This window comes from Notechis scutatus, chromosome 2 (genome assembly GCF_049901735.1).
Source record: "Notechis scutatus isolate UNSWTSFEM ecotype Mainland chromosome 2, rNotScu1.2, whole genome shotgun sequence".
NCBI classification, from domain to species: Eukaryota; Metazoa; Chordata; class Lepidosauria; order Squamata; family Elapidae; genus Notechis; species Notechis scutatus.
The window spans coordinates 252,083,169-252,105,507 of NC_142010.1; the positions used below are offsets into that span (position 1 = coordinate 252,083,169).

At 41.9% G+C, this 22,339-nt stretch overlaps 2 long non-coding RNA genes across 2 annotated transcripts in view; one reads left to right on the forward strand and one right to left on the reverse strand.

The window, feature by feature from the left end:
* Positions 1 to 672: 672 nt before the first annotated feature.
* LOC148132603 (uncharacterized) lies at positions 673 to 15,189 on the reverse strand. Its single transcript, XR_015747369.1, has 3 exons — positions 14,951 to 15,189; positions 6,607 to 6,772; positions 673 to 781 (listed from the first exon to the last, which is right to left on the reverse strand). It is a non-coding gene; the product is annotated as an uncharacterized LOC148132603 (long non-coding RNA).
* LOC148132604 (uncharacterized) overlaps positions 5,428 to 22,339 on the forward strand; it is a 37,160-nt gene continuing 20,248 nt past the window's right edge. The window contains exons 1-2 of the long non-coding RNA XR_015747368.1: positions 5,428 to 5,492; positions 9,072 to 9,174. This is a non-coding gene — a long non-coding RNA (uncharacterized LOC148132604). The remainder of the gene's footprint in view (positions 5,493 to 9,071; positions 9,175 to 22,339) is intronic.

Sequence of the window (22,339 nt, forward strand, 5' to 3'; positions counted from 1 at the left end):
CAGGGTTGGGATTCAAATTTCTTAACAACCTGTTCTGTGGGCATGGCCTAATTTGTTGGTGTGGTTTAGTGGTCATGTGACTTGGTGGGCATGGCTTGCTGACCGGGCATGGCTTGTATGTAAATATTGTAAATATTTATGTAAATATTGCATTTTTTATAAAAAGAGCAACTTTTACCCAAAATCAGGCAAAGCAGACAGGCAGATTGAGTTGCTCACAGAACCACCGATTCACTCAGAGATCTACCATTCTGCAATCTGCTAGTTAAGTCTTCACTGAAAAATAGGAGCTTCAGTCCTAAGGAAGGCTCAGCTCTGCTTTTAGATTAGCTAGAAAGCAAGAAATCCAACGATTTCCTGCTTTCTAGCTAATCTAAATCTCCCAGCCCAGCTGATAGTAGGAACAGCTGGTGGTCGGGGGGAAAAAACGGAAAAATAGCAACTTACCCAAAATTAGGCAAAGGCACAATGCAGAAAAGTTGGATGGCGTGCATACCAGGTAAGGAGTGAGTGGGCAGGGTGGGTGGGGAGGGGAGGGGCCAGCCAGTGGCATGATTTGCTGGTTGTCCGAACTGCGCAGAATCATAACAATCAGTTATATAGAACTGGTCCGACCAGGTAGAATCCCACCCCTGACTAAAACAATGTTTGTAAATCAAGGATTACCAGTACCATCAACGCTGGTGTGGAATCTCTCATTTTCCTTCCCTTTCCCATTTTGGGTGATTGTTTTAACCTTGACATTCATGTTAACCGCCCTCTATCTGTACATATCCTCTATCTGCAAACAAGAAAGGCATAAAGTAGGCAAGCGGGCTTCCCAACAGCTGATGGGAATCAATGAACAATTAATTACTATCAAGTGGGACTCTACTCGGGGAAGACCGCTGGCTTACATTTATCAATTACTAATTAGCCGTTCTTGTCTGGCTGACAGTTGTCTGTCAGCTGGAAGAAAAGCTTCAGCATGTAACTCTCCAAGCAGTTGGATCCTAGCCGTAATTAGTGGAGCTCCTCTATGTCTTGGGGGTGTGTGTGTGTGGAGTGTGTGGAGGTGGGTGTGTGGAGGTGGCTTTTGTTGTTTTGTTTTGGGCTACTAAATTGTTTCCGAGCAAGACTGAACTCTTTTCAATAAGAAAAGTTCTCAGGGCCATCCATTCTGTTGACTCGGTTCAAAGAGGGTGGAACATTTCCCCACCCCCTCGAAAGTACTTTCCAGAACAAATCGATTAGTTCACTTGGGTGTCACAAAATAACAATAAGCATCCCTCCTCCATCTGAAAATCCATGTTTGAATCGTGCAGGCCCCATCCTAGACAGTTCAGGTTTATTTCTTTTGCTTGTTGGCAGGGAAATTGGATACAGCGAGTTCTCAGCACAATTGGGACGAGGATTTCTGTTGCTAAGCAAAGTTAAGTGAGTCACGTCCAATTTTACAAACTTTTGTTTTTTTCCACGGTTATTAAACAAATCTTCACCATTGTTAAGTAAATCATGCAGCCATTAAGCAGCTTTCTCTATCAACTTTGCTTCTCAGAAGCCAGTGGGGAAGATTGCCAAGGCGATCACATGATCCCAGGATGCTGGAACTGTCGTAAGTACATGCCAGTTGCCAAGTGCCTGAATTTTGGTCATGTGACCGTGGGGATACTGCAAGGATGTAAGTGCAAGGACCAGTTGTAAGTTATTTTTTTCAGTTTTATTGTAACTTGAACTGGTCACTAAACAAACAGTTGTTCAGTCAAGGGCTACTTGTAGTTTGATTTGAATTTGGGCAACTAAAGATGGCTTTGAACTGAACTGGACTGGTGACTTCATAGTCCCAGTCCTACACAGTTCTTAGCAGGAAGTAATCTGCTTTTTTTTTTCAGTTCCTACTTTTCCTCTTCCAACGTACTTATAACTTTTTAGTGGCCTCTGATATAAATATTAGCATATCTTGCCTGCTTAGCATTTTGGCAGTAGTTTCTATGTGAATTCAGACCGAGCCTTCTGGTATCAAAAGGAGCTTACTCCCAAATAAGTGTACAAATCTGTAGCCTTGATTCCTTTGGCTGAAGAAATAGGATGGTGTGTCATCCAGTGGTGGGATTCAATTTTTTTTTACTACTGGTTCTGTGGGTGCGGCTTGGTGGGTGTGGCTTGGTGAGCGCGGCAAGGGAAGGATACTGTAAAATCCCCATTCCCACCCCACTCCAGGGGGAAGGTTACTGCAAAATCCCATTCTCTCCCCACTCCACTAACCTGCTTTCCAGCTCTGTTCTCCTGTGCAGGGCAGCAAAAGGAGACCAGCCAATCAGCTGGGACTCTGGAGGCAGAGAAGAGATGGGGGTGGGGCCAGTCAGAGGTGGTATTTACCAGTTCTCTGAGCTACTCAAAATTTCCGCTACCGGTTTTCCAGAACTGGTCAGAACCTGCTGAATACCACCTCTGGTGTTATCCCATGCTCTCATGTTTGGGCACTTTCTATGGGAACGTAACTGTCAAGTACCACTGACTAAAGACCATTCAGTGCTGAAGACTTGTGTTTATGCATTAGCATTTGAATGTCCTCAGAAAAGCAAGTGGTATAAGATGGAATTCTAGGGTCTAATCCTATTCTGGTTTATTTGGAAACCCACTTAGTTCCATATGCTTATACCCAAGAGTTTGGAGGCGGTAATCTTAGCCACTGCATGACAAATGGATGAGAGGTCGGTTCTTTAAATTCCATGTCACGCTTCTTACTCTGAACTGATTCTGAAGCAGTCACTTGTTGATATTTGAGATTTCTCTTTTGCCATTTTTAGCAATATTTTGTTATTGCTAAAGGCTGTAGCTTAACCTTTTTAAAGGAAGTTTTAATATTTAACTAACTTTGCAAACTGGTAGATAATTTTGATTAATGAGTGGATTCTCACTGCTAATTAGTTCTGTGTATTGTAGCAGCGGGAGAGATGGACTTTCTTGAGAAGGGAATCATTAGTGGTGATACTCCTTCAGGGAGCGTCAAACAGCTGCTATTATATGAATTCACAACATTTGAGTGTGGCATAATCTCCCTCCTGATCATAGTGGAAGCCTTCAGAGATGACTGCCAGCCCTCATGGACTAGCTTAACACTCTTAATTGGCTTCAGTTAATAGCCTGGCAAATTCATACAGTATACTAAGCTTAGTTGATATGAACTTGGGTTAGGTTTTCATAGCTTAATTCAGACCTACTTCATTGTATTTATTTATAAAATTTATTATTTACCCATCTTACTACAGGGTAACTCTGAGCGGCTTACAGTCATAAAAAAAGTACATGTACATTAAAACATGAAGAAATTAAAACCAAACATTAAAATTGAAGGATACACGGACAGGGTGGGGGCAGGGTGGAGGGATCTGTTGTTACACAATCAACCACCTCCACAGTGCTGTTCCCACATTGGGGCTCTGAGCCAACTGGCAGAACCAGGTCTTGAGGCCCTTACGTAAGGATAGGAAGGTTGGGACCAACCTCGCATTGGAGGGCAAGATGTTCCAGAGGGCAGGAGCCACAGCAAAGAAGGCCCTCTTCCTGGACTCCACAAGCCAGAATAATTGGGCTGACGGGACCAGCAACATGCCTCCTTTGCTAGCATGAGTGGGACATTAGTTAGTTTTCTAGCTTAATGCAGGGGTGTCAAACTCAATTTCATTGGGGGGACTATGATTGACCTTGGGTGGGGAGTGGCTGACTGGGTGGGTGTGGCCAATTGGGTGGGCGTGGCAAGGTTGATACCGCCCCAAACTGCTGGCATGTTTCCTCTTCACATTGAGAAGACTGGGCCAAAGTTACACTGGCCCAATCTTTCTTCTTCACATTGGGTAGACCAGGGCAGACCCTTGGGCTGGATCTGACCATATCATGGGCCGGATTCGGCCCACAGGCCTTGAGTTTGACACCCCTGGCTTAATGTTTGTGCAGATTGAAGGCAGATTAATTCCATATGAACCTTAGATGAAGGTTCAGCCATCAATGCCTTGAAAAGGAGAGTTGCTACAACAGCATCTACAGTAATCACCACTAGTCAACTGCCCAAGGCTGCTGCCACTGCAGAAATTATGCCTAGTAACAACAGTGTTGTAGGGCAGCTTCTCCAATGCAAAAATTTCCAAAGCTTTTGGTTTTCAACTTTCAGAATTCCCTGGCAGAAAAGTAACTGTTAGCATTGCTTTATTATTTTATTGTTTATTAAATTTTTATGCTGCCCATCTCCCTTATAAGGCAACTCTGGACAGCTTAAGGGTTATAAAAAAATAGAAAAAAAATTATATTAAAAAAAAATTAAAACTATGTAGGTTAAAATGTTAAAACTATACGAAAACCAAAATTAAGGGACAGATGGCACAGCAATGAGGATTTTTTTTACCTTGTCAACCACCTCCCCTGGTGAGCACCCCTCATCTTATACCAGCTGTTGATGGTCACCAAATATGGGTTTTCTGTATGGTGGTACCAATGGAATGATTACCCATTTATGGAATCCCCAAACTCCAACATTGGCAGGTTTTTATGTTTGGAATTTCATTTAGCCATTACAATTCTCTGTGATATATATTTTTATTAGATAACTTCATAGCATTGTTATGCATCACTTTGGATTATGCAGATGAGAAGTTGTACACAAAGATTTCAGTTAAACGTACTACGTCTTGTATCTTATATTATACTTAAGTTAGGGCTATCTGATTTGGTCTGGGGGTGGGGTGGGAAATCCAAGATGATCATTAGTTGGTAACACTTTTGCATCCCAGCTAATACAACTTGACATTAGTTTCCTGGATTCTGCATTTGGGCAATGCGAACTCTAATTTTCTCAGGGAACTTTGCTTTTTATGTTACTTTTGTTATTAGTGGAAACACAATTATTATATTTCAGTTCCCTGAAGTGAAACAATGAGAGAGTAACAGTTCGGTCTCAATGGAGAGTTAAGAGCTGACAGTGACTTCAAGAGCTTTTGCAGAGGTGTGAAACTAATGAAATTCACTGCAGGGTTTGGTTGGGTGGTAGATTATGTGTGTGGGTTTTTACTAGCAAGGAGATTCATAATTTCTCAAGCACATCCACTGTTGATTCACTTTGTGTTTTCTTCCCGAGGCCACATATTTGGAACCTCAGACATCTAATCAGTGTCTGAAGGCCACCGGCCAAACTTTCTGGCCCTCTGGGTTTCCCTTTGCCTCCTCCCTTTGCAGTTTAAACATCAGTTTAAATATTAGACTTTCCCAGGAAGCGAAATCTCTCTCTTCCCACCTGACATGCTAAGAACTGCTGGCACCTTACTGAGTAGATTATTAATGGCAGTGACCATTTAATCTCTTTAGGTATGGTATGCCAAAGAGTCCTACTGTTGATCTAGACACAAGTCAACATGTTATCGCCCTGATGACGTTATCAATGCCCCCAAGCCATGAGCAGCCAGTCAGGCGGGGGCATGGAGGGCAGAAAACCATTTACTGCCTGTTGCAAAGTGTACACCGTAAGTTATCATTTGTAATTAACCCGCTCAAACAAAACTCATATAAATCAATCATGCTTAGGATAATGAATAAATCTTTGCTTAATGTCGATCTGGTAAATGTGTAGACATGGGTCAGTGCCTCAGATTTACATTTCCTCACTGGGCTGCAGTGTCAAAAAATGAATCATTTTGTGGCTCAGTTGTTAGTAGATGAGCAGTCACATTCATTCTCTCACAATGCCTTAGAAGAGTTTCATTTATTGCCCAGAACTATGGAAGGAAATAATAACAATCTAATCTGAGTCCTATTTTATTTTTTTTGTCATATAGACTAATATAGCTCTCCTCCTGCAGTGATCTTCCTCTGAGGAGAATTAACTTATATCTTCTATTTTATTTCTTGGCCTATAGTTAGGTAGCCTTTTGAAAGGATATTTGTGTCTAGCTCTAATGTTAATATTTCTAGCCTCCTCACATCTGTACCTTAATTGCTTTCACATTAGCCACTAAGCCAGGGGTGGGAAACTGTGATCCCTTTATGACCTATGGACTTCAACTCCAGACTTCCTCAGCCAGCAGGCTTAGGAATTCTGGAAATTGAAATCCACAGGTCGAAAGGGGCCATAATTGCCCATCTCTGCATTAAGTCATAATGTAGTTTGTTTATTTTGGATTTATGGGAGTGAACTTACTCATGCCTTGTACATCATTATGATTTCAGGATAAGTATTAATCAGAGCACTAGGCCTTTTTCAATAAACCAAGATTAATTGAAACAGCTTAGAATGACAACTGAAAAAGAGTGAACTGAGGGGGATGATTTAAGGTTTCATAAATAAGAGGTGAATTATTCAACACATAGCTGGAAATGAATTGGGAACCAAATCCAGGGAAACAAAGTGAAAAAGAAGAATCCATGAAAATGAGGTCAAACTTTGCAAAATGGCAGACGGAACTTTGTTTTGTATATCTCATTCCTTTCATATTTTCTTTACCTTATTAAACAAATGTATATGGCCACTCAACTACTAGAAGGAACTCTGAGCATTGAACAAGAATTTTTAAAAACCCACACAATATCATTAGAAAAATACATCTGAAATTTAAAAAGGTGCATTGATGTCACACTCACATTGAAAAGAGGCAAAATTTGTATCACATCTGCCTCTTAAATGCCTTTGTGAACATCACTGAACTGGTGAGACATGATCCAAATCTGGAGATCAATACGGCTACCACAATATGGGCATCCTGAGCTCTCAAGGTTCTGAAGACTTTTGTGGACAGAGCAATCCATCCTGCAAAAAATAAAAATATGCAACTATTCACCAAGAATCCCAGTCGAAAGTAATACCTTTGCTTAGATCTTCAGAGAATCATTTCATATATTTCACACTGGCAATTCCAGGATTCCTGTGAAATATATTCTCAAGAATGTATGACACCCAGTCATTGATCCCTAGTTAATGTATGATGATGATGTTATCTATTCAGTCTTGGTGGGACAGGTCTCTTCACATCTTCTGACCTTGCCCTATTTCCTTGAGTTGTTGTATGCTCAGGCTGATGTCAGCTTTGATGGTGTCCAGCCATTGTGTTCTTTGTCGGTCCGATTTCCTTTTACCACTAATTCTTCCAAGCACAGTTGCTTTCTCCTGGGAATTCCCCTGGGTGACATGGCTAAAATAAGTGAGACTCAGTTTTGTGATTTTTTCCTTCTATTTATACGTCTGGTGTTATGTGTTCCAGTTCTTGCTTGTTAGTCACCTTTGCTGTCGAAGGAATACACAGGGACCTTCTCCAGCACCACAGCTCAAAAAACTCTGCTTTCTTCCTGTCTTGCTTTTGAAAGGTCCAGCTTTCACAGCCATAAATTAGTTATAGGCAGTAGTGAGATTCAAAAATTGTTTACTACTGGTTCTGTGGGTGTGGCTTGGTGGGCGTGGCAAGGGATGGATACTGTAAAATCTCCGGTCAGAGGTGGTATTTGCCGGTTCTCTGAACTACTCAAAATTTCCACTACTGGTTCTCCAGAACTGGTCAGAACTTGCTGAATACCACCTCTGCTTCAAGTTCTCCAAAGTTATATCCCCAGAATCCCTAACTGGCATGAAAGAATTCAGGTAGTCCTTGACTTACAATGGTTTATTTAGTGACCACTCAAAGTTACAATAACACTGAAAAAGTGACTTATGACCATCTTTCACACTTGTGACTGCTGCAACATCCCCATGGTTATGTGATCCAAATTTGGACACTTGACAACTGGCTTGTATTTATGATGGTTGCAGTGTCCCAGGGTCATGTGGTCACCTTTTGTGATTTTCTGATCTGCAAAAACAACATGGAAGCCAGATTTACTTTATAACCGTCTTCCTAACTGAACCACCGCAGTGATTCACTCCACGGTGGCAAGACAAGTCGTAAAATGGGGCAAGGCTCACTTGGCAAATGTCTTACTTAGTGTTCTTACCCAGGCTTCGTCCAAATTAAGGAAATACAAACTGAGTGTAAAATCAAACCTTTTTAATGAGACACTGGGAATTTCTTGAATTCCCAACCAAAACTCATTAGACACAATTCTCTGAGATAAGCTCACATCTTTCAGAAGGCTGCCAAGAAACAGAAGTCCACTTAATTAGAATATAAACCAACAGAAATTCCAGCAAAGAGAAACCAGAGTTCGCAGGGCTTCAATGAGAAATCAGAATCTAATGAACTTCTTTGCTTCCTGCAAAGAGCATGTCACCAAGGGCTGACTTTTATCCCTGATGGGAGGGGCAATCACCTCCCAGTCTTACTCCTGAGTCGCCTCTGCTGCTTCAGCTGCTCTCGCCTTCTAGCAGCTCTGCGCACATGCGCACTGGGAACAGGCTCCCCGGGGTCCTCTGCTTCACTGCTGCTAGACTCCGAAGGCTCCAAAGGCAGCACCCCACTCTCAGATGGTCCTGGCCCCATCCCTGCATCGGATGCAGGACCCTCGTCCAAGGCCTTGCCAGACTCCCTGACTGGTTCCCTTTCATCCTCACTGTTCGATACCTCTGCCGTCCGCATCGGCTGCTGGCAAACCACAACACTTAGCATCAGAAAATGTTGGGCTCAGCTATGGTCATAAGTCGAGGACAAACCTGTACTGGCTGAGGATTCTGGGAGTTGTAGTTCCAGCTTGGCAGAGGCTACCATGTCGGGCCGTGCTGCGTTGAACCCGAAAACTCAATTGGAAAATATGACCCACTTGTCTTACAAGAACAAATAGACCACCCCATCAGCAATAAATCAGTATATTTTCTACTCACCTGGCAGTCTGGTCTTTTGCTCTTGAAAGAAAATCCTGTTTCTCATCATTAGGCCTTCTGCAAGACACAATCCTCTCCCATTTAAAAGCTTGCCTTGACATTAGAGTGCTCACAATTAATCCAAGCAATGCCATCCTCCTATTTTAATGGCATGTAGACGCTTAGTCATTTCCTCTGCCTTGTTTTCTTTTGATCCTCCTGGGAGCCATTACTCTGATATTTTGTCCCTTACCTTGGCATCATTAGACATTTCTGCTAATTCCAGAACTGCATTTCTTAATCTAACTATTTCTTATTCCAGGAACCAACCTCATGCTTTAATGGGCCTTTGCCATCGGAGATTTTCAAACACTTTCCGTTTGCATCAGATTGCCAGGCACTGAAGTTCTAGTGCAACCGTGAAGGTAAATGGAAATGGTTAGAATAGAACATTGCAAGAAAAAATATTTAGCATCCAATCAAACTCTTGGTGCCCTTTGGATGGTTTGGGAATTAGGAAAAATAGATTTGTCCTTGAACAAGGACACGCAGAGGAAGAGTACACAGCCTACAAATGAAATAATTCTGGCACCAGCTTTCACAAGCAACAGCTTGAAATGGCCACCTAATCAGATACAATAGTGATGGAAAGTGTGTCACGAGTGATGTGCTGTATCATTTTTAATGATATGCCTGAAACAGGGGTGTTCAACTATGGCAACTTTAGGACTTGTGAACTTCAACTCCCAGAATTCTCCAGCCAACCTTTGCTGGCTGAGGAATTCTAGAAGCTGAAGTCCACAAGTCTTAAAGTTGACAAGTTTGGAGCCTTCCAACTTAGAGGCTGCAAGAGAATGTGTTGTGTGCTCTCTCTGACTTCTGGATACTTTGAAAATCTCACCGGAATGGATATACTTTCCCACTATTTTTGCAGCCTGCAAGGTCCATACACGAGCATTTTCTGAAGTTTCCAGGATGTCTCAGATAGGACAAATTGGAAAATATTTACAACGATGTAAATGTTTATTGGTTTGTTTGTTTAATTTATGTGCTGCCAATTTCACTATCCAAAGTGACTTTTTGTTATGAATTGTTTCTCTTTTGCCCAGTGTGTGTGTGTGTGTGTGTGTGTGTGTGTGTGTGTGTGTGTGTTATTCCAGGAGAATCAAGATAGGGATTTTCTTTTCTTTTTTTAATAAAGTTTTATTTGGGTTTTCACACACAAAATACAAGTAAAACATCTTTTTTGAAAATAGCATGGTCCTGGGTTGAACTTCTTTATACAGACACAAAACTCAATTTCATGCTCCTTTTTGTATTCTATTCAATATCTATTTTACATTTTCTATATAGTTTTTCCCCTCTTTTAATTTTCTCAATTTTATTTTGATTATCTCATCTCAATTGAAATCATTATATTTATACTTTTGTCTGTTCTGTTTCAATTTCATATCATCTTTTCTCATTAAACAAATTTTCTCCTGTAGTTACTAATTGGAGTATGACACCTTTATATCTTTTAATTACATCCATTCAACTCTTGTTTAAACTTCAATATATACCTTAAGTTTATGACCTTCAATATAATACATAATACATAACTTCCAATCGAATTCTGCTTGGCACATTCTTATAATACACACTATATTCTTTAAAAAAAAAAGATTGTAAATATATGTAATTATAAACCCTCATTCCATTCCAGTTCAGTTCTATCATTAATAATCATTAAAACCATAACATCTTTAACACTTCTTTTCAATTAAATATCATACTTCCTTAAAAACACATATAATCTCCATAATTGATTTTTCCCTTATTTCTCTTCAAATATGTTTTATAAATCATTAAATATACCTTTTGTTACATTTATTTATTGACAAGCATTCCACTGAATTACGATAGCTATTTTATCAGACATTTTAATCATACATTGTTTCATATTTTCTAAAATTATTTCTGCTTCTAATATAACCATACTATCTTATGTACCTTTGCAGAATCCTTTTTTTCCATTAAGTTTTCACCCATTATCTCTAAATAGGCCCTGTTTCTCTATATTTTGCTTTTGTCCTTTATAACTTCTTTTCCTTTCTTTCTTCCCTCTCATCTTCTCCCTCCCCTTTTTACCCCCTTGTCTCTCTAGTTCTAATTCTCTCTTCTGCATTTCCCTCTTCTGTTGCTTTCCAGTATTATACTTATTTTTCACTCTATTTATTTTGGAATTGTTTTTCCCAATCTTAAACTTTCCATTCTCTTTCCCCCCTTTCCTCCCCCCCCCCATCTAAGATTACTTGTTCATTAAAGATGGCTTCTTCTTTGTTGCAATCTTCTTGTTCTGCAGGCATTTCTTGTTGTTTCTCATAATTCCAAATCTCCATTTCTAAAAACTGAAATACGAAGCCAAAAGAACCCTTCCCTTCTTGTGCATCTTCATTGTACTTTTTAAGTTCCATTTTCAGTTCTTCTAAAAGTGGAGCCATTTTAAAAAGTTTTAAACAACCACCCAATTGATTTTAGTCATTCAAAACGATAACCAAGAATCCAGAAATCATCAAGTAATCCAGATAGTCCCGAGTTATATCTTCTTATTTCTTTTTTGAGTTTCTCTTCCTGGGGTTTTTGCTGCGATATTTCAGTTAGAATGTATCTTTTGGAAGTCTTGTTGAGATTTTGCTGTAAGTTCTTTTTTAATTCCAGGCAGTCTACTCCCTTCCAGATCCTACCCTTTTATTCTTTTTCTCTCCTTTCCTGTTTTCAAAAGCTTTTAATTATCCAGAAATCTTTATTATCCCTTTGACTTTTTATTTTCAGCATTAAATGCCTATTGATGTCAAAGTGGATTTTTTTCCCATTTCTTGCTTAAGTCTCTTAGCTGTCAGTATAGGAAAAGGAGAAAACCAAATATTTTCCCTTCCCTCTCTCCTTTGCTGCTTCAAACTCTTCTTTGGGAACAATGTTATTTTTTATAGTTCAAATTCCAGGGTACCTTACGTTGTTGCTTTTTCAGTTTAACCTGGTCAACCAAAACTTTCTCTTCTTATCTTCCTCCTGCACATTCTTTTCCGGTCGAGTTCTTCTTTGGGGTGGCCATTTCTGACCACCGCTGCAACCGCCTTCGGGAAAGGGAGTAATGGCCAGCTGGGGAGGAGAGATGCAGCTCTCCTCAACCCTGCTGGCAGTCTCCCCCCTCTTCATCACCTCTACAGGGTGGCTTAGCCCCAAAACCAGCCAGCTCGGGGCGCTCCAGCGGCGAGCACGGATCGAAGCCTCGCAGAGATGAGGTTTCAGTCTGTCGCTGAAGAAGCTCAAACCGGAAGTCCAAGTTAGGCATTTTTCTGATTGATTTATTTTTGGCACACAAGGAGCACAAAAGGTTCTCCATCACTGACATACAATATGGTCAGAAATGGTGGCAGTTATTTACTGGGAATGAACCCAGTAAATTGAGGGGGGGGGGAAATAATTCTGTAATCCTTAACCCTGAGTTGCTTGGTTTGTCTCCATATGGAGATGAGATAAACCATTGCTTTAAATTTCCAGGGATACCCTGAAGAGACTAATGCAGAATTCCTCAGGAACATTGGCTTATAAGGTGCTAAGTGTGACTCAGTGCTGTATTGAAAGGTTGCTATTCTCTCTCTCTCTCTCTCTCTCTCCTCCCTCCCTCCCTCCCTCCCTCCCTCTCCCTCCCTCCCTCCCTCCCTCTCTCTCTCTCTCTCTCTCTCTCTTATTTAAGATGGACAGGCAAAATAGGGCTTTTCAATAATAACAAAACAAAATGGTATGTCTCGTTTAATGAAAAGAAGGACTAGGGATGATATGATAGTGTTCCAATATCTAAGGGGCTTCTGCAAAGAAGAGCAAAGGAAGGCAAGACATCAATGCCATCAATGAATGGCAACTAACCAAGGAGAGAAGCAACCTAGAATTAAGAAGAAATTTCCTGACAGTGAGAACAATTCATCAGTGGAACAGCTTGCCTTCAGAAGTTAAACTGGAGATTTTTAAGAAGAGATTGGGTAATCATTTCTCTGAAAAGATATAGGATTTCCTGCTTGAGTAGGGGGTTGGGATAGAAGACCTCTAAGGCCCTTTCCAACTCTGGTATTCTGTTCTGATAAATTAATTTTAAAAAAAATCTCAGGAAGCTTTCTAGGGTCATCAACTAAACCAGGGACAGAAGAAATTGAAAACTTCCAAGAAGAAAGTAGCTAAAGTTGGAGTACTCAGTTCTCTGCTGCCTGGGAAAAATGAAAAGCTAAGCTTCCAGTCCTTATGACAGACTTGGGTCAATTTGGAAACTTCAATTTTTTTCTTTCAACAAGAGAGGTTCATTTTGCACACTCTGTTCCTTTCTTAATCTTCAATCCTGGATCCGGTATAAGCAAAAGGAATAACGCTGATATTGAGAGAGGTGAATGAAACAGTAAATGGCTTTAGTACGAGGGCAGCATTATTCAAAAACTAGACAATAATATTGATCTAGTTGATGGGCTACATCAGGATTACAGATGTAATGGAGCAGAGGACCTGTGTCATCTTCCTCTGTCGAAAGCATTCCTTGTCAAGTGCCCCATATGCTTTCCTTAATGAGGAGAAGGACTAGGGGGTGATATGATAGCAGTCATCCAGTCCTTGAGGGGCTGTCACAGAGAAGAGGGGATCACAGATGAAGGCAAATATGCATGTCCGGATAATGTTACAGGATCCAATCTGGGTTGGTCACTGAGACCAGAGGTTCAGCCTTCTAAGGATCTTCTCTCTCCCCAGAACGTGTGCCTGGCACACATTTTAGTGAGAGAGAAATTTCCCCAAGGATGGGCCAAAAGTTTGGAAGACTAAACCTTTGGTTCTATTGACCAATCTAGATTGGATCCTGCAAAAAAGGGCAGGGGGAAGGGGTCAACCTATTCTCCAAAGCAGGGGTCTCCAACCTTGGCAACTTTAAGACTTGTGGACTTCAATTTCCAGAATTCCTCAGCCAGCAAAGCTGAGTTGAAGCTCAGCAAAGCGGAGTTGTGGGAGTTGAAGTCCACAAGTCTTAAAGTTGCCGAGGTTGGAGTCCCCTGCTCCAAAGCATGTGGGTGTAGGACAAAAAGTAACAGGTGGAAGGTCATTAAAGAGAGATCCAACCTAGAACCAAGGTTAAATTTCCTGACATCGAGTACAATTAACCACTGGAATGGCTTGTCTCCAGAAGTTGTAGGTGCTCCATCACTGGTGGTTTTAAAAACAGTCTGGACAACCATTTGTCTGGAATGGCATAAGCTCTCCTGCCACGGGTGAGGGGGTAGACTAGAAGACCTCCAAGGTCCCTTTCAACCCTATCGTTCTGTGTTCTATGTTCTTGAACAGACTTGCCTAGGACACATGTGCAAGGAAAATACAGATGGTCCTCAATGTGCAACCAGAATTGAGCCCAAAATTTATGTTGCTAAGTGAGAAATAAGTGAGTTCTGGCCCCATTTTATGATTTTCCTTCTCTAAGCACATCACTGCAATTGTCAAATCAGTAACGTGGTTGTGAAGTGAATCTGGTTTCTCCACTGTTTTGCTTGTCAGAAGGTCACAAAAGGGGATCATGTGACCCTGGGACATGGCAACCATCACAAATATGAGTCAGTTGTCAATCTTCTGAATGTAAATTACATGACCATGGGGATGCTGCAGTGGTCATAAGCAGAGGTGGTATTCAGCAGGTTCTGACCAGTTCTGGAGAACCAGTAGCGGAAATTTTGAGTAGTTCAGAGAACCGGCCAATGCAACCTCTGACTGGCCCTGCCCCCATCTATTCTCTGCCTCCCGAGTCCCAGCTGATTGGCTGGATCTTCTTTTGTTGCCTTGCACAGGAGAATGGAGCTGGAAAGCAGGTTAGTGGGGTGGGGAGGGAATGGGGATTTTCCAGTATCCTTCTCCTGCCACACCTACCAAGCCACACCCAACAAGCCACACCATGCCCACCAAGCCACGCTCACAAAACCACTAGTAAAAAATAATAATCCCACCACTGGTCATAAGTGTGAAAAATGGACACAAGCCAGTTTTTTTAAGTGTCCTTGTAACTTCAAATAGCCCCTAAGCGAACTGTGATAAGCCAAGGACTACCTGTACAATTGTGAGGGGAGGAATATCAAGAATTTCATTTTTGCTTTTTCCCCCCCCCAGCCAGCTGAAAACCAAACAAAAGCAGAACTCCACCTTTAAGTGAAGGAGCTCGGCCATTTTTGATCCAAAGCTAGGAAAGATGGTGAAGAGGTAGGGAAACCCTCACAACGCATTCCTCAGCTTCTCTATGAGGAAAGACCATTTTCACAGGAAACCAGGATGTATTTAATTCAGTTCTTCCTTTGATTATCATTTCCATAGACCTTGCGGCTTCCTAAATGTGACTTAGTCGTGTTTAGAGACATTCCTCCTATTCCCGACCCACAGCCCTTGCTTTCTTTCACTTCTGCTCATGTGTGACAACAAATCAAATCAAATGGACTCACGTTTTCCTTTTTTCTAAAAAAAAAAAAAAATATGCCGGTGCACAAATTAAATATCCGCATTCCCTTAGGTTTCATTAATACTTTTATTAGCCTTATCTGACTCGTTTCTATTAGCCCTTCTGTGTTGTCACCAAAACCCTGTGGGATGGTAAACACATCTCCATTCTTTATCTTTTAACCTCCAGGTCACCTTTGTCCTTGGACGCCTAGCAACTTTTAGGACTTAAAAGCATTACAAATGGGAAAGTACTTACAATGATTAATCTTGCAGGCCGGAGCCATTATGAATAGAGGCTTCTGTAGAAACACAGCAGAGGGATGTGCTGCTGAAATATTAAGAGGAATGTTCCCTCCCTTTTCTCATTAATGTGCTCTTCTCAGTGCACATCAAGAAACATGTGAGTATAGTGGTTATGGGGAGGCAGTGGCTCGGTGGCTAAAGATGCTGAGATTGTCGATCAGAAAGGTCAGCAGTTTGGTGGTTCGAATCCCTAGCACTGCGTAACAGAGTGAGCTCCCGTTACTTGTCCCAGCTTCTAAGCCAACCTAGCAGTTCGAAAGCATGTAAAAAATGCAAATAGAAAAATAGGGACCACTTTGGTGGGAAGGTAACAGCGTTCCGTGCGCCTTCGGCATTTAGTCATGCCGGCCACAGGACCACGGAGGTGTCTTTGGACAATGCTGGCTCTTCGGCTTTGTTACAGAGATGAGCACCACAGTGGTGGGATTCAATTTTTTTTGCTACCAGTTCTGTGGGCATGGCTTGGTGGCTGTGGCAAGGGAAGGATACTGTAAAATCTCCAGTCAGAGGTGGCATTTGCTGGTTCTTCAAACTACTCAAAATTTCTGCTACCGGTTCTCCAGAATTGGTCAGAACCTGCTGAATACCACCTCTGGAGCACCACCCCCTAAAACCAGAAACGACTAGCACATATGTTTGAGGGAAACCTTTACCTTTAAGTATAGTGGTTAAGATGCTGGCCCAGAAACAAGGAGGCTGGGAATTCTAATCCTGTCTTAGCCATGAAAGCCAACTGGGTAATTTTGAGCCAGTCACTCCCTCTCAGCTCACCTTGCCTCCCAGGGTTATTGTGAAGAAAATAGGAGGAGGAAGGAGTGTCATGTATATTTGCTGGCTTGAGTTATTTATGAAATAATAAAGGTGGGATAAAAATCTAATAAATAAGTAAATGAACGTCCCCTCTCCCTGACCATCCAAGTACAGTAGAATGTCTGGTCATGAACGCTTCTGATCACAACCAAATTGGGTTCCAACCAAAAAATTCACAATTATTATTATTTTTGCAGTTGATTTCCCCTTCCATACCATTTTTTGGGGGGGGAAGTGCCAAATTTCCAAAATTAGGTTTGGGTCACAACCAAATCAGGTTGCGACTAAAGTTATGGAACGAATTATGGTCGTGACCAGAGGTTCTACTGTATTTTCTATGAAAATTGCCCAGAGGGCATATAGACAAATAACCTTCCACAGATATTTATTCTCTCAGCAATTAGCATTTGGAGATATACTGCCCCTGCCTCAGGAGGTCCCAGTTAGGAAGCTAATTTAAAGAGCCAGGGCAAGAAATTTCCTGACAGAACAATTAATCAGTGGAACAACTTACCTCCAGAAGTTGTGAATGCTTCAACACTGGAAGTTTTTTAAAAAAGACGTTGGATAACCATTTGTCTGAAGTGGTGTAGGGTTTCCTGCCTAGGCAGGGGGTTGGACTAGAAGACCTCCAAGGTCCCTTCCAACTCTGTTTTTCTATTCTAAGTCACACAACGCAGCTCACCATGGCACAAACCCACAGCAACAACCTTTTCTGTCCCTGTATTCATATCTTCCCCAAGTCTTAAACTCATCCTTAGATATTTTAGTGTTAAAGTAGGTTTTCCCCCCCTTTAAATAAGCCATTGAAGGTTGTCCTAATATTGGGACGTGTTCAGGAACATAAAGAGAATTTACGGGAATGATGGTCATGAGCCATTTTCTATAGTCACAGAAATTAGAACCAGGAAAAAAAAGTATATGTTGCACTACCTCGATTTTATTTAATATCAAGAAAAATGTCCAGGCAATGATATCCACACATCAGTGGAACAGTGGAAGTTGTGGGAACTTTTATCTCTAAAGGTTTTGAAGAAGAAGCAGGACAGCCACTTCTCATGGTTGTTTTCAATGGTTTTTCTGCATATTTCAGAGAGTTGGATTCAATCAATGTGCTTCATACACCATATGAGCCATGGTGGCACAGTGGTTAGAATGCAGTTGTCAGCGTTCCAGCAAAACCAGATCCCAATCAACAACTCCAAGACAGGCATTTTCTCTTAAGTTTCTTTTTATTGGAAAAGTCATACTGGCACATCTGGGAAAACCCGAATCTGAGAGTTCCAGGTTTTCCCTCAGTAAGTCAAAAATCAACACCCAACCCCTGCACCCATCAGTCCATCACATGGTCCAATCACCATCTGTCCCAACTTGAGACATCCCTTCAACCACTCCTCCTCCAGGTGCAGGAATAACATGACCTTGACCGAAAAGAAGAATGCTATTATGTCTAACTACTAAAACTCTAAAAGTCCCCCCTCCTAATTTCCCAAGCACAGGAATGTGGCAGCGTGTTTCTGGTGTGAATATGGCTTCCAAAGCTGACAGCAGTACTGCGGGCTATTTCTGCTGACTGTTGGCTGTAGGCAATTTGGCAGTTCGAATCCCACCAAGCTCAAGATTGACCCAGCCTTCCAGCCTTCTAAGGTGGGTAGAATGAGGACCCAGATTGTTGGGGGCAATAGGCTGATTCTGTAAACTGCTTAGAGAGGGCTGGAAAGCACTGTAAAGGGATATATAAGTTTAAGTGCTATTGCTATTTGGTCAGTGACCTGTAGTCATCTCTAAAGTGGTTTGGGGTGACTGCAGATGTCAACTGACCACTTCAGACTGCTCTGGGCAGGCCATTTCATTTTCAGTCCCTGGGTACTGTCTTCAACGACCCTTCTACTGTGAGCAGAAGACTGTTGTTGTTTTTCAATCTAGGATTTATCCTTTATCTGCCATTCTCTGGGCAGATGGCAGACCTAGGTCAACCAGACCAGTGGTGATAGCATGTGTGAAACTGCATGGTGAGTGGAAGAATAGGGGCTCCTTTTCTGCAGCTTCACAGGACAGATGTCTCATCACCTGTCACCTGTTATCTGGGCTGCTTCTGAACAAGAATGTAGCAGCCTTCTGAAGTATTGTTAAATCCTTATCCAAGAGGAGTCTGTACAACAACTCAGATTTGTTACAAATGTTTTGCATGACTACATTCCAAGGGAACTCAATGATCAGCTGCCGTTGGCTGATTGTTGGGCTCCCTCTACAAAACATCTGTAGCAAACAGAGTGTGAGCCTCAGAACAGAAATGGACATTCCCAAACAATATTGGAGAGAGATGCTTTTGATATGAAAATAAGTAATTTGCATTACCCCCATTAAGCCAAGATTCAAAAAGAGAATAAAATGCAATAGAAAGACCCCATCTTAACATCCTTTCAATAAATGAAGCCCAAGATACCCAGCAAGTACCTACATTTAAATTTTTGTAACCTAACCCCTTTTTTCCTTGCAATTAATCTGCCTATCTAGACTGTTTGCGAATCTCGCTTTCTTGGTAGTAGTACGTTGCTATAAGAAACTTGATCCAGAGTGTGTTTTAACAGACAACTAACATGCTAGTATATCCATCTATTTAAAATTTACCTCTTTGCTATGGGTTAAGGAGTGATTTATGGAGAAATGTTTATGAAAATTCTCAATCATTCAGGTCATGGTTGCTCCAAAGGTGCTTTTTCTAAAAGAACTTTTTTGTGTTGTTTTTTAAGTTTCACTTCTCATCCAAGACGTTTCTTCAGTTGAGACTCTAGAAAGAGTGCAGAGAAGAGCAACTAAGATGATTAGGGGACTGGAGGCTAAAACATATGAAGAACGGTTGCTGGAATTGGGAATGGTCTAGTTTGATGAAAAGAAGGACTAGGGGTGACATGATAGCAGTCTTCTGATATCTCAGAGGCTGCCACAAAGATGAGGGAGTCAAGCTATTCTCCAAAGCACCTGAGGGCAGGACAAGAAGCAGTGGGTGGAAACTAATCAAGAAGAGAAGCAACCTAGAACTGTGCAGGAACCTGACAGTGAGAACAATTAATCAGTGGAACAACTTGTATCCAGAAGTTGTGAATGCTCCAACACTGGAAGTTTTTAAGAAGAGATTGGACCACAATTTGTCTGAAATGGTACAGGGTTTCCTGCCTGAGCAGGGGGTTGGACTAGAAGACCTCTGGAGTCCCTTCCAACTTCTATTCTATTCTATTCTATTCTATTCTATTCTATTCTATTCTATTCTATTCCATTCCATTCCATTCCATTCCATTGCTATTGCTATTGCTATTGCTATTGCTATTTAATTCAGCCACAAGGAAGATACCATTGAGTTGTAATGCAACGTCCTGCAGGCGTTTCCTGGCTTATAGCACACCAAGAGTCCAAGACATTATTATTTTGACTCACAGCAAGGCTATCCTTGGTTCTGCCCTACCAGACAAAGGCTAAGTTTTATTTCTGAACCAATTACAAACCACTGACCAATGCCCCATATTACAGGTTGCCCAATCATGTATTTCCTCCTTTATATTATCTAAAACAGGGATCACCGTCCCCCAGTCTGTGGCCCAGTGCCAGGCCGTAGCCTGTTTAGGCTGCGGAAGTGATAGGTGAACACATGTGGGAAGTTTCATTTGTGAAAGCAGTACATGTGAAACCAGCCCCTCTGCCCCACCAGGCCACCCCCACTGCCTCCCCCAGTCTGCCAAACCAGAAAAGTTGGGAGACCACAGCCCTAAAACACTCCAGCCTCTGGAATGAATTTCAGCAGCACCAACCAAATTCCCATGAATATTCTGATTTCACAAGAGAAGGCTGCTACTGAACCCACCCATTCAAATGATCATAAAGTCATTTGTGAAGCTTATTCATTGTTTTTGCACCCTAGTCTACAACAACATAGAACAATGGTTTCCTACAAATAATAGAACTGGACAATGAGACTTCATACAATACAGTTGTTATAAAAATACTAAATATATATATATATATATATATATATATATATATATATATATATGTATATATATATATATATATATATTTTTAAAAGTCTGATCAGTGGGAAAGAAAGAGGATTTGACTAAAAATTTAAAAGGTTCATGATAGTTTGGGTGACTTTTCAAGGTCAGCATTAGTTTGAAACGTAAGTTCTCTCTCTCTCTCTCTCTTCTCTGTCTCTGTCTGTTTGTCTTTCTCTCTCTCACACACAATCTCTATCTGACTTTCTATCATCTATCTTTGTCTGTCTGTCTGTCTGTCTGTCTGTCTGTCTCTCTCTCTCTCATCTATCTATCTATCTATCTATCTATCTATCCATCCATCCATCCATCCATCCATCCATCCATCCATCCATCCATCCATCCATCCATCCATCCATCTATCTATCTATCTATCTATCTATCTATCTATCTATCTATCTATCTATCTATCTATCTATCTATCTATCTATCATCTATTACCTTTCTATTTCTAGATATATACGACCCACCCACTTTCAAGCATTCTTCAAGAAACTGGGCTTTTCCCTCACGCTTTTAGTTAAGGTGGATGGACCAGCCCCTTTCAAACAGAAAGATATCTTTCTTCCTTTCACAGTTATTGTTTTCTGGATGTTAGTGGATCATATACACTGGTGACGAGGATTCCTTTTCAAACACACAGGCAACCATTTATGCCTATCTGAAAGAAGGAAAAAGGCCAGGTGTGCCTGTGTGTGTGTGTGTGTGTGTGTGTGTGTGTGTGTGTGTGTGTACATGCCTCTGTTTGCTGGAGCCAGATTAAAAACCTAGATGCCTTTAATATTTGATGGAGGGAATGAAACATGAAATGGCAGGAAAGGCAATTTCATTGCTTTTTGCAAAATGACATTGGCAACACCCAGAAGGCTAGATATGTAGCACTTCCCTCTACTGGAAGCTATCAGAAGTGCCGATTCCTATTCTAAGCCAGCTGGGAAATAGATGGGGGGTGTGTGTGGGAGGTGGAAGAGAGAATCTTTCCAAGTTCTGGTTAGTGGCTATAGAACCTCTTCGAAGCCGGCCCTTCTTTTGGCTTTGGATTGCTGAGCAACCAGCCACCTCAAGCCTCGTGACCCCGCCAAAGGCAGGAATGGATTCGGTCTTCAACCGTGGAAATCACACATTCACACTGGACCGGAAGGCACCGCAGCAGCAGCAGCAAAAACCTCAGGCTGTATCAGGTCAGACCACAGGCGGAGAAAGTCCCTTCGCCACTCCCTCCCCTCCCTGCCGATCTTCACACCTGCAGGAACTGAGCGAGCACGAAGCAGAACCTCAGCCAAGGTTTACTGGACCTCGGCCACCCAGCCTCCCCTGGGCAAAGGTTATCCCTGCTATGGCTTTGGATGCGGAGCTGTCATCAAGACAAGCCCCTGGCGGTCACCCATCCTCCCCCCCCCCCGCCACCAAAATTCATCCACTATTTATGAGGAAGAAAGCTGGGGATGCAAACAGGCACCTAAGAAGGGCTGGTTTTGAAAAGCACATCGATGCCTCAAGCAAACAGTTTGCGTCCTCGCTGGGGTAGAAGCAAAAAGGCCCAACTCACGATTCTCTCTCTCTGTGTCTCTCTGCCTCTCTTTCTCACTCCCTCTGTCTCTGTCTCTCTCCCTCTCCCTCTTTCTTTCTCTCTCTCTCTTTCCCTCTCTCTCTCTCTCTCTCTCTCTCTCTTTCCCTCTCCCTCGTTCTTTCTCTCTCTTCTCTCTCCCTCTCTCTCTCTCTCTCCATCTGTCTTTCTCTTTCTTTCTCTCTCTTTCCCTCTCCCCCTCTCTCTCTGTCTCTCTCTTTCCCTCTTCCTCTCCCTCCCCCCTCTCTCTTTCTCTCTCCCTCTGTCTCTCTCCCCTCTGCCTCTCTTTCGTTCTTCTCTCTCTTTCCCTCTCCCCCTCTCTCTGTCTCTCTCTGTGTCTGTCTCTCTTTCTCTCTCCCTCTGTCTCTC